Source organism: Pseudorca crassidens, chromosome 1 (assembly GCF_039906515.1).
Source record: "Pseudorca crassidens isolate mPseCra1 chromosome 1, mPseCra1.hap1, whole genome shotgun sequence".
Classification (NCBI taxonomy): Eukaryota; Metazoa; Chordata; class Mammalia; order Artiodactyla; family Delphinidae; genus Pseudorca; species Pseudorca crassidens.
The window spans coordinates 76,764,364-76,772,696 of NC_090296.1; the positions used below are offsets into that span (position 1 = coordinate 76,764,364).

Genomic DNA, 8,333 nt, shown 5'->3' on the forward strand with positions numbered 1-8,333 from the left:
TCTGGAGTCTAAATCAAGGAGTTCATTCGTCCTTTCAACAGTTTTTGAGCGCTTACTGGACGCCAGGCGGAAGCTGACGTGACCCGCCTTCTCAAAGATGTTACATTCTAGATCCCAAGTGCTGTGCTTTGGGAGGGGATACTTGGTTTTGAAGGTCTTTCTCTTTTAGCTCCTGGAGTGAGAAGAGCTGTTTGGGTTGGGTGAATGCAGGTTCGAGTCCTAGTAGAGCTGAGAAGAACTTTCTTAATGTCCCTTGGTGATACCTAGAATCATGGTTTCGGGTCAGGGAGTAGAGAACAACGCGGGGAAAAAAAAGGGCAGAAATGTATAACTAGTAAGTGTACAGAATTATACGGTATACGCTTGGTAGCGTGGCCGAGCGGTCTAAGGCGCTGGATTTAGGCTCCAGTCTCTCTGGAGGCGTGGGTTCGAATCCCACCGCTGCCAAGGTTTTCTTTCTTAATCACAAGCGATCACTGCCCGTGTCCTCACTACAGGAGCGGATAAGGACTTGCCAAAGGTGTTGCATTTAAGCTGGGGCGTTCAAGTTGAGGAGAGGTGGAGAGCCTTGAAACCGGCGGGGTGGAGTAGGGTTAGGCTCCCGGAAGCAGGAACCGATCCAATCTAAACGACAGCCGCCCTCCCTGCAGGCTGAATTGGAGAGTAAGACTCTGCAGACTCCGGGGTGGGGCACGGAGGGGAGCGGGGAGCGAAGTAAGACTTTGTCTCATCATTTTCTCTTAAGTGTTAACACGGCAAAATTCGGGCAGATGCAAAGTGTCCCTGTGCAGTTTCTGCTGCTGACTGCCTCTGGAACCCCTACAGTTTCCTACGGGATGTTCTCTATTTTTCCACTGGTCTCCCCGCTACAACAGCACCCCCCACCCACCCACCCACCCTTTCTCTTTCCGTCTCTCCCTCCAGGTAAAGGTGGTAAAGTCAAGCCAGTAAAGGACGATGGGTTAAGCAGAAAGCGAATCATCGAGGGAGGCAACTGCTCACCAGCTCAGGGAAGTGATTCAATTCCCAGGCTTGAGCCAGCCAAGGAAGAGTACCCTGACCGCCCCCCCACCCCCAGCCCGCAAGGTATCCTAGGATGGGTTCAAAGTCAGAATTTGAGCTCTTTAGAGAAAATTTTCACTTTCTGACCTTTGGACAATGACTTTCCTGCCCCAAGTGCACTGCCTTTGGTACCCAAAGGGTGCACTGGGCACGGTTTGGCAGTCATTGCCCCCAGGTCTGAATCCAGGCATTGTCCCTTCCTCAAGCCTTTGAGAAGGAGTCATCGGTTCATTTCAGTAGGTGGTGATAGTCCTGACTGGCCCACGCCCTAAAGGAGGCAAGAGATAAATTTGTCCTTGTGACTTATTACTTTAGTCAGCCTCTACCATAGTGACATTTCGGATAATTCTTTGTAGTGGGGGCCTGTCATATGTATTATAGAATGTCTAGCAGCATCCCTGGCCTTTACCCACTAGACACCAGTAGTACTGTCCCAGTTTTGACAAACGAAAATGTCTCCAGACATTGTCAGATGTCCCCTATGAGGCAAAATCCTCCCTAAAGACCTGAGGGTGCAACTACAGTATTATCTCCCAGTGTTTGGTTTGTCTTCTCAATCTCTTCACAGTGTCTTTTGAAGGGCAGGGGTTCTTAATTTTAGGAAGTACCATTAATCACTGTACTTAATTTTTCTTTGATGGGTCATGCTTTTAATGTTGCATCTAAGAAATCTTCCCCCAACACACGCTGACAAAGATTTTATTCTAAATGTTGTATAGTTTTGATTTTTCATGCATTTTGAGTTAAGTTTTCATTCAGTGTGAAGTAGGGATCAAAATTGTGGGGTTTTTTTAAAGCATCATTTGTTGAAAAGACTACTTTTCTCTACTGACTTGCCTTTGAAATTTTGTCAAAAATTAGTTGATAATACACGTGTGGTTCTACCTCTGCACTCCTGTTCCATAGATCTATTTCTGTATCTTAATGCCAATACTACAGTCTTGATTATAGCAGATTTCTAAGTCTTGAGGTCAGGCGCAGTGAGTCCTCCAACTTTGTTCTTCTTTTGTTGTCTGGAGCATGCTATGTCTTTGGATTTTCATATGAATTTTGGAATCAGCTGGTCATTTTCTGGGAAAAAAACCTGTTGTTATTTTGATTTGGATTACATTGAAACCATAAATCAATTTAGGGATAATTGATATCGTAACAGTATTGTCTTCTCATTCACAAACACAAAGTGTTTCTCCTTGTATTTAGGTTTTCTTTCATTTCTCTCAGCATTTTTTTTTCAGTGTACAAGTGTACACGTTTTAATGCTAAGTATTTCATATTTAATGGTACTATAGTAAATTGGATTGCTTTTTTTTTTTTTTTTTTTTTTGTGGTACGCGGGCCTCTTACTGCTGTGGCCTCTCCCACCGCGGAGCACAGGCTCCGGACGCGCAGGCTCAGCGCCCATGGCTCACAGACCCAGCCGCTCCACGGCATGTGGGATCTTCCCGGACCGGGGCACGAACCCATGTCCCCTGCATCGGCAGGCGGACTCTCAACCACTGCGCCACCAGGGAAGCCCCTGGATTGCTTTTTAAAAGAATCCAAAATCGATTTCTTTTTTAAAAAAATAAATTTATTTATTTTATTTATTTATTTTTGGCTGTGTTGGGTCTTTGTTGCTGCGTGTGGGCTTTCTCTAGTTGTGGCGAGTAGGGGCTACTCTTCTTTGCAGTGTGCGGACTTCTCATTGTGGTGGCTTCTCTTGTTGTGGAGCATGGGCTCTAGACACACGGATTTCAGTAGTTGTGGCACGCAGGCTCAGTAGTAGTGGCTTGCGGGCTCTAGACCGCAGGCTCAGTAGTTGTGGCACACGGGCTTAGTTTTCCACAGCATGTGGGATCTTCATGGATCAGGATTTGGACCCGTGTCCCCTGCATTGGCAGGTGGATTGTTAACCACTGCGCCACCAGGGAAGCCCCTGACATTTCTGAGTGTCTTTGATGTGACAAGCGCTATTCTAAGTGCTGTGCGTATAGTGAGCAAACAGACAGGTGCCTGTATTTTAGAAATTTTTTCCCCATGATGCCAAAACTCAACGTCTCTGTACTCCAGTGCCGAATCAAATCTTGGAGACAGAGTATTGGGTGAAGTAGAGAAGGATAGCTTTATCACTTTGCCAGGCAAAGGGGGACACAGTGGGCTCCTGTCCTTGAAAACTATGTGTCCCAACCCGGGAGGATTGGAGGAGAAGTTTTACAGCAACGGTTCAAGGGTGGGGTCTTTGACAAGGTCAGGGGTGAGCAGGGCCTGCGTTCCCTTCATCTTGTCTCAGGTGGTCAGTCCTCTAATCTGGATGAGCTCCTCTTGTCCTTTAATCTGGCTTCAGGTGGTTTCTTGGCAACAGTTAATTAGCAACTGTTCAAATCTGCCCTTTGGAACTCAGGGAAGGTCCTGGAGGCTGGAGTCTTGCCTACAAGAAACAGGGGATGAAAAAGGCCTCCGTGCCCGGGAGCCCCACAGGGCCTCACTCGGTTTCACCCTCGGCTCACTATGTACCAGGCACTGTGCCAAGCACTTAGTACTTCATCTTCGAAACAGCCTCGTGAGGTAGTTGTGTCATTATCTCCACTTTACAGATGAGGGAAGAGACTCAAGCATGGAGTCACATACTTGCCTAAGTCTCAGAGCTCTTAAGATGGGGCTCAGGTTCTGTGTGACCTGAGCTCTTCATTACCTCATACCCCAAAACTGCCCCTTAGGAAAGAGGGGTAGGGGATGAATTCTGACAGAGAACACTTTTAGAAATTTGGAGAAAACCCAGACACTGCAGTGATTGGGGGCACCCACCTGAGTGCAGGCAAAACTGCACAGCTGTTAATGCCTGGCCCAGCCCCAGTAGACGGGCACTCTGCTCCCCTACAGACCTGTGGCCTTGCTTTCAATAAGCAAAGGTCATCGTGGGCAATTCTGCACAGGGGTCCCAGAATTCAAATTGCTGTCTTGTTTCTCAGGTGTTTGCTTAAGAGAGCCTAGTGCTGGGTGCGCAGGAGGAATGTCTGATTCAGGTCAAAATAAATATGCCAGTCTCCACCCAAAGCTTATCTGCTCTCACTCCTCCCAGAATAGGGCCTGGTGACTTCTGGTGGCACCATGGGAGGACCCAGCTTCCCATGAGCCTGTAGGCTCTGCTATTCCATTGTAGCCTAGCAGTTCCTACAATGGCTACAGCCAGAGTTCCAGTTCTGAGAGAAAGGGATAAAATGACCCTTGAGTGGCCTTAACTCTATAGCTTCAGAGCATATTTATTCTCTGGAAAATGACTCTGAAGGAAGAGGCAGACGGCGACAACAGGATGAGAACTTTACCCCAGGTCACTGAGTGGAGATAAGAAAACTCTTAGATATTGCCACCCCTACCCACCTCCCCAGGGAGGGAGACATTTAGAGTGACAGCCTGGGACCATCTGTTGGTACATTCCCTACTCCTGCTGGGCCCTAGCAGCTAGCCCACGGGACATTTTCATCATATCTATAAAGTGCCGTTAGCAAAGCCACAGGATTTGGGGAGAAAGGGCTGTCAACAGCCCTGGAGCACAGAGGGCTGTGCTGTGGGCAGAGGGAGCTCAGAGTACAGATAGATGGTCCCAACTCTTTAGACCCTGGGGGCAGCTGGCAGCATCCTGCCCCAGCCACTCTCCTGGTCTCCTCTCCCCAAGGGAGCCTCTCCTTCCTCACTCCCTTCTGCCTTGCGCCTCCTCCGTTCCTCTGCTGGTGCCCTGGGCCAGGTCCTCAGGCCAGTACTGGTCCTCCATACACTGTTCCATGTCCGTACTGCTCGCAGGCTCTTTGTCCTCAGGGTGGGTCCGGAAGCTGCTGGCCTCCTGCTGTTCCCACTGCACCTCCACCAGCTGGTAGAGCTGTTAGCCCAAGTTCCTGTGCCCAACGATGAACAGTGAGACCAAACAAACCAAAACGTCGCAGTTTGGAGCAGAGAAAGGTTTTTTTATCTTAATTAAAAAAAAAAATTTTTTTTTACATCTTTATTGGAGTATAATTGCTTTACAATAGTGTGTTAGTTTCTGCTTTATAACAAAGTGAATCAGTTACACATATACATATGTTCCCATATCTCTTCCCTCTTGCATCTCCCTCCCTCCCTCCCTATCCCACCCCTCTAGGTGGTCACAAAGCACCGAGCTGATCTCCCTGTGCTATGCGGTTGCTTCCCACTAGCTATCTATTTTACGTTTGGTAGTGTATATATGTCCATGCCACTCTCTCACTTTGTCACAGCTTACCCTTCCCCCTCCCCATATCCTCAAGTCCATTCTCTAGTATGTCTTACTCCTAGGTTCTTCATGACATCTTTTTTTTTCTTAAATTCCATGTATATGTGTTACCATAAGGTATTTGCCTTTCTCTTTCTGACTTACTTCACTCTGTATGATAGACTCTAGGTCCATCCACCTCATTACAAATAGCTCAATTTTGTTTCTTTTTATGGCTGAGTAACATTCCATTGTATATATGTGCCACATCTTCTTTATCCATTCATCCAATGATGGACACTTAGGTTGTTTCCATCTCCGGGCTATTGTAAATAGAGCTGCAATGAACATTTTGGTACATGACTCTTTTTGAATTTTGGTTTTCTCAGGGTATATGCCTAGTAGTGGGATTGCTGGGTCATATGGTAGTTCTATTTGTAGTTTTTTACGGAACCTCCATACTGTTCTCCATAGTGGCTGTACCAATTCACATTCCCACCAGCAGTGCAAGAGTGTTCCCTTTTCTCCACACCCTCTCCAGCATTTATTGTTTCTAGATTTTTTGATGACGGCCATTCTGACTGGTGTGAGATGATATCTCATGGTAGTTTTGATTTGCATTTCTCTAATGATTAGTGATGTTGAGCATCCTTTCATGTGTTTGTTGGCAGTCTGTATATCTTCTTTGGAGAAATGTCTATTTAGGTCTTCTGCCCATTTTTGGATTGGGTTGTTTGGTTTTTTGTTATTGAGCTGCATGAGCTGGTTGTAAATTTTGGAGATTAATCCTTTGTCAGTTGCTTCATTTGCAAATATTTTCTCCCATTCTGAGGGTTGTCTTTTGGTCTTGTTTATGGTTTCCTTTGCTGTGCAAAATCTTTGCAGTTTCATTAGGTCCCATTTGTTTATTTTTGTTTTTATTTCCATTTCCCTAGGAGGTGGGTCAAAAAGGATCTTGCTGTGATTTATGTCATAGAGTGTTCTGCCTATGTTTTCCTCTAAGAGTTTGATAGTTTCTGGTCTTACATTTAGGTCTTTAATCCATTTTGAGTTTATTTTTGTGTATGGTGTTAGGGAGTGATCTAATCTCATACTTTTACATGTACCTGTCCAGTTTTCCCAGCACCACTTATTGAAGAGGCGTCCTTTCTCCACTGTACATTCCTGCCTCCTTTATCAAAGATAAGGTGACCATATGTGCGTGGGTTTATTGCAGGGCCACGCAAGGAGACAGGTGGTTCAGGCCCCCAAACCCTGAGCTCCCCGAAGGGTTTCGGCAAAGCATTTTTAAAGGCCAGGTGAGGGAGGGGGGGTCCGCAGGGTATGTGATCAGCTCATGCACAGTTCTCTGATTGGCTGATGGTGAGGTAACAGGGTGGTGTCACAGGGGTTAACACTATCAGTCCTTAGGCTCCAGGAGGCCTGGGGCTGTGTGCTCATGGTCATCAAGTAGTTAACATCTTCCATTTGGTGGGGGGTTTTCACTTCTGTAAACCAACTCTGGAAATGTGCATCAAATACTGTTATCTAGGTACTTCAGAGAGGAGCTAAAGCAGAGGATGAGGGGAAGGGCCTGTCCCGGGAAGGCCCCATAGGGTCCTGCTCAGTCACAGAGCTCCATGGCTGTCCTGGCATCTTCCACTGAGGAGTGCCCCTGCTGGCCCACCTGGATTTTCTTGTGCAGTAGTTGCAGGGTCAGGTCCTTAAGAGAGACCTGGGTCTGGGTGTTGAGGCTGGACTAGCTGAGGAGGTTGGAGACATAAGTGGTATCCGGAGTTTGGCCCCGAGGGTAGACGTACTTGAGGAAAGACCTGGAAGCCATTGTGCAGCACGTGCCTCCCAGCACCTTGCCCTTCAGGAGCTTCAGGATCTCTTTCTGGGCCACCTGGAAAGAGATAGCCTTGCACACGTGCTGCCCAGTGATGGCGCTCCAGAGACTGCAGTAGTCCATGATGGGCATCTCAGTCCAGACGTACTTGCTGAAGAGGACCTCGCCGTGCTAACTCTCCACAGAGCAGCGGGCCAGCTCACTCACCCACGTTCGGGGTTCTGTGCCCACCATCTCACAGTCGATAGCCACATACTTGCTGGGCAAGGGCCCAGCAGATTCCCTGGGTGTGGGCTTTCTGTTGCATGGGGCACCTCCAGATTCAGCCCTTGGACACACTCCCTCATACTGCTGGTGGCTTCCTTGCCTGGTGGTGCCTCCAACAGCGTGGGTGGCGGGGAGGACCCCGGCTCTGGGGATGTGCTCAGCAGCCCCTGCTCCTTCAGCAAGGCCTTCTGGGCCATGAACCGCTGGTGCTGTCTGCTCTTCCTCTTGTGTTTCTGCCAAAGCACAATCTTGCCATTCGGGCTGGCCAGGGAAGGGCACAGACACTGGGCAGACTCAGGAGATTCCCGGCATACCATCCCAATCAGCTCACCATTGAGGGAAAGGGAGGCCTGGGAGGTAATCTACCATCGGGGCAGCACGCTGAAACTCCGCGAATCCCCTCACGCTCCTACGTGCTGTCCAGGCAGCCAGGCAGCTCCCACATGCCCCAGGCTTTCATGTTTTCTTGGAAAAGAATTTCAGCTTTACTTCTTTGTTTAAACACAGATGCTGGATGCCTTCTATTTCAATTTTTTTTTAAATTTATTTATTGGGCAAAAATCTCTAGTACAATGTTGAATACAAGTGATGAAAACAGATGTCCTTGTTTGCTTCTTATCTTACAGGGGAAACATTCAGTCTTTTATCATTAAGTTGATGTTGGTTGGAAGTTTTTCATAGATGTCCTTTATCATATTGAAGAAGTTCCCTTCTTTTCCTTATTTGCTGGGGGTTTGTGTGAAGAATGAATGTATACTTTGTCAAATGCTTTGTCTGCGTCTTTTGGTAAGATCCTATGATTTTTCTTTTTTTAATCTGTTACTATGATGACTTACATTAACTGACTTTGAATATTAAACCAACTTTGCTTTTCAGGGATAAAGCTCACTTTACTTTTTTTTTTTTTTTTTTTTTTGCCTCTCCCGTTGCGGAGCACAGGCTCCGGATGCGCAGGGTCAGCGGCCATGGCTC

The 8,333-nt window shown here is 47.3% G+C and overlaps 1 non-coding gene and 1 pseudogene across 1 annotated transcript; one reads left to right on the forward strand and one right to left on the reverse strand.

Moving 5' to 3' along the window:
* Nucleotides 1–365: 365 nt before the first annotated feature.
* TRNAL-UAG (transfer RNA leucine (anticodon UAG)) lies at nt 366–447 on the forward strand. The gene has a single exon. It is a non-coding gene; the product is annotated as a tRNA-Leu (tRNA).
* Nucleotides 448–4,729: 4,282 nt separating this feature from the next.
* On the reverse strand, nt 4,730–7,735 carry LOC137229778 (apoptosis-enhancing nuclease-like; annotated as a pseudogene).
* Between the last annotated feature and the right edge of the window lie 598 nt (nt 7,736–8,333).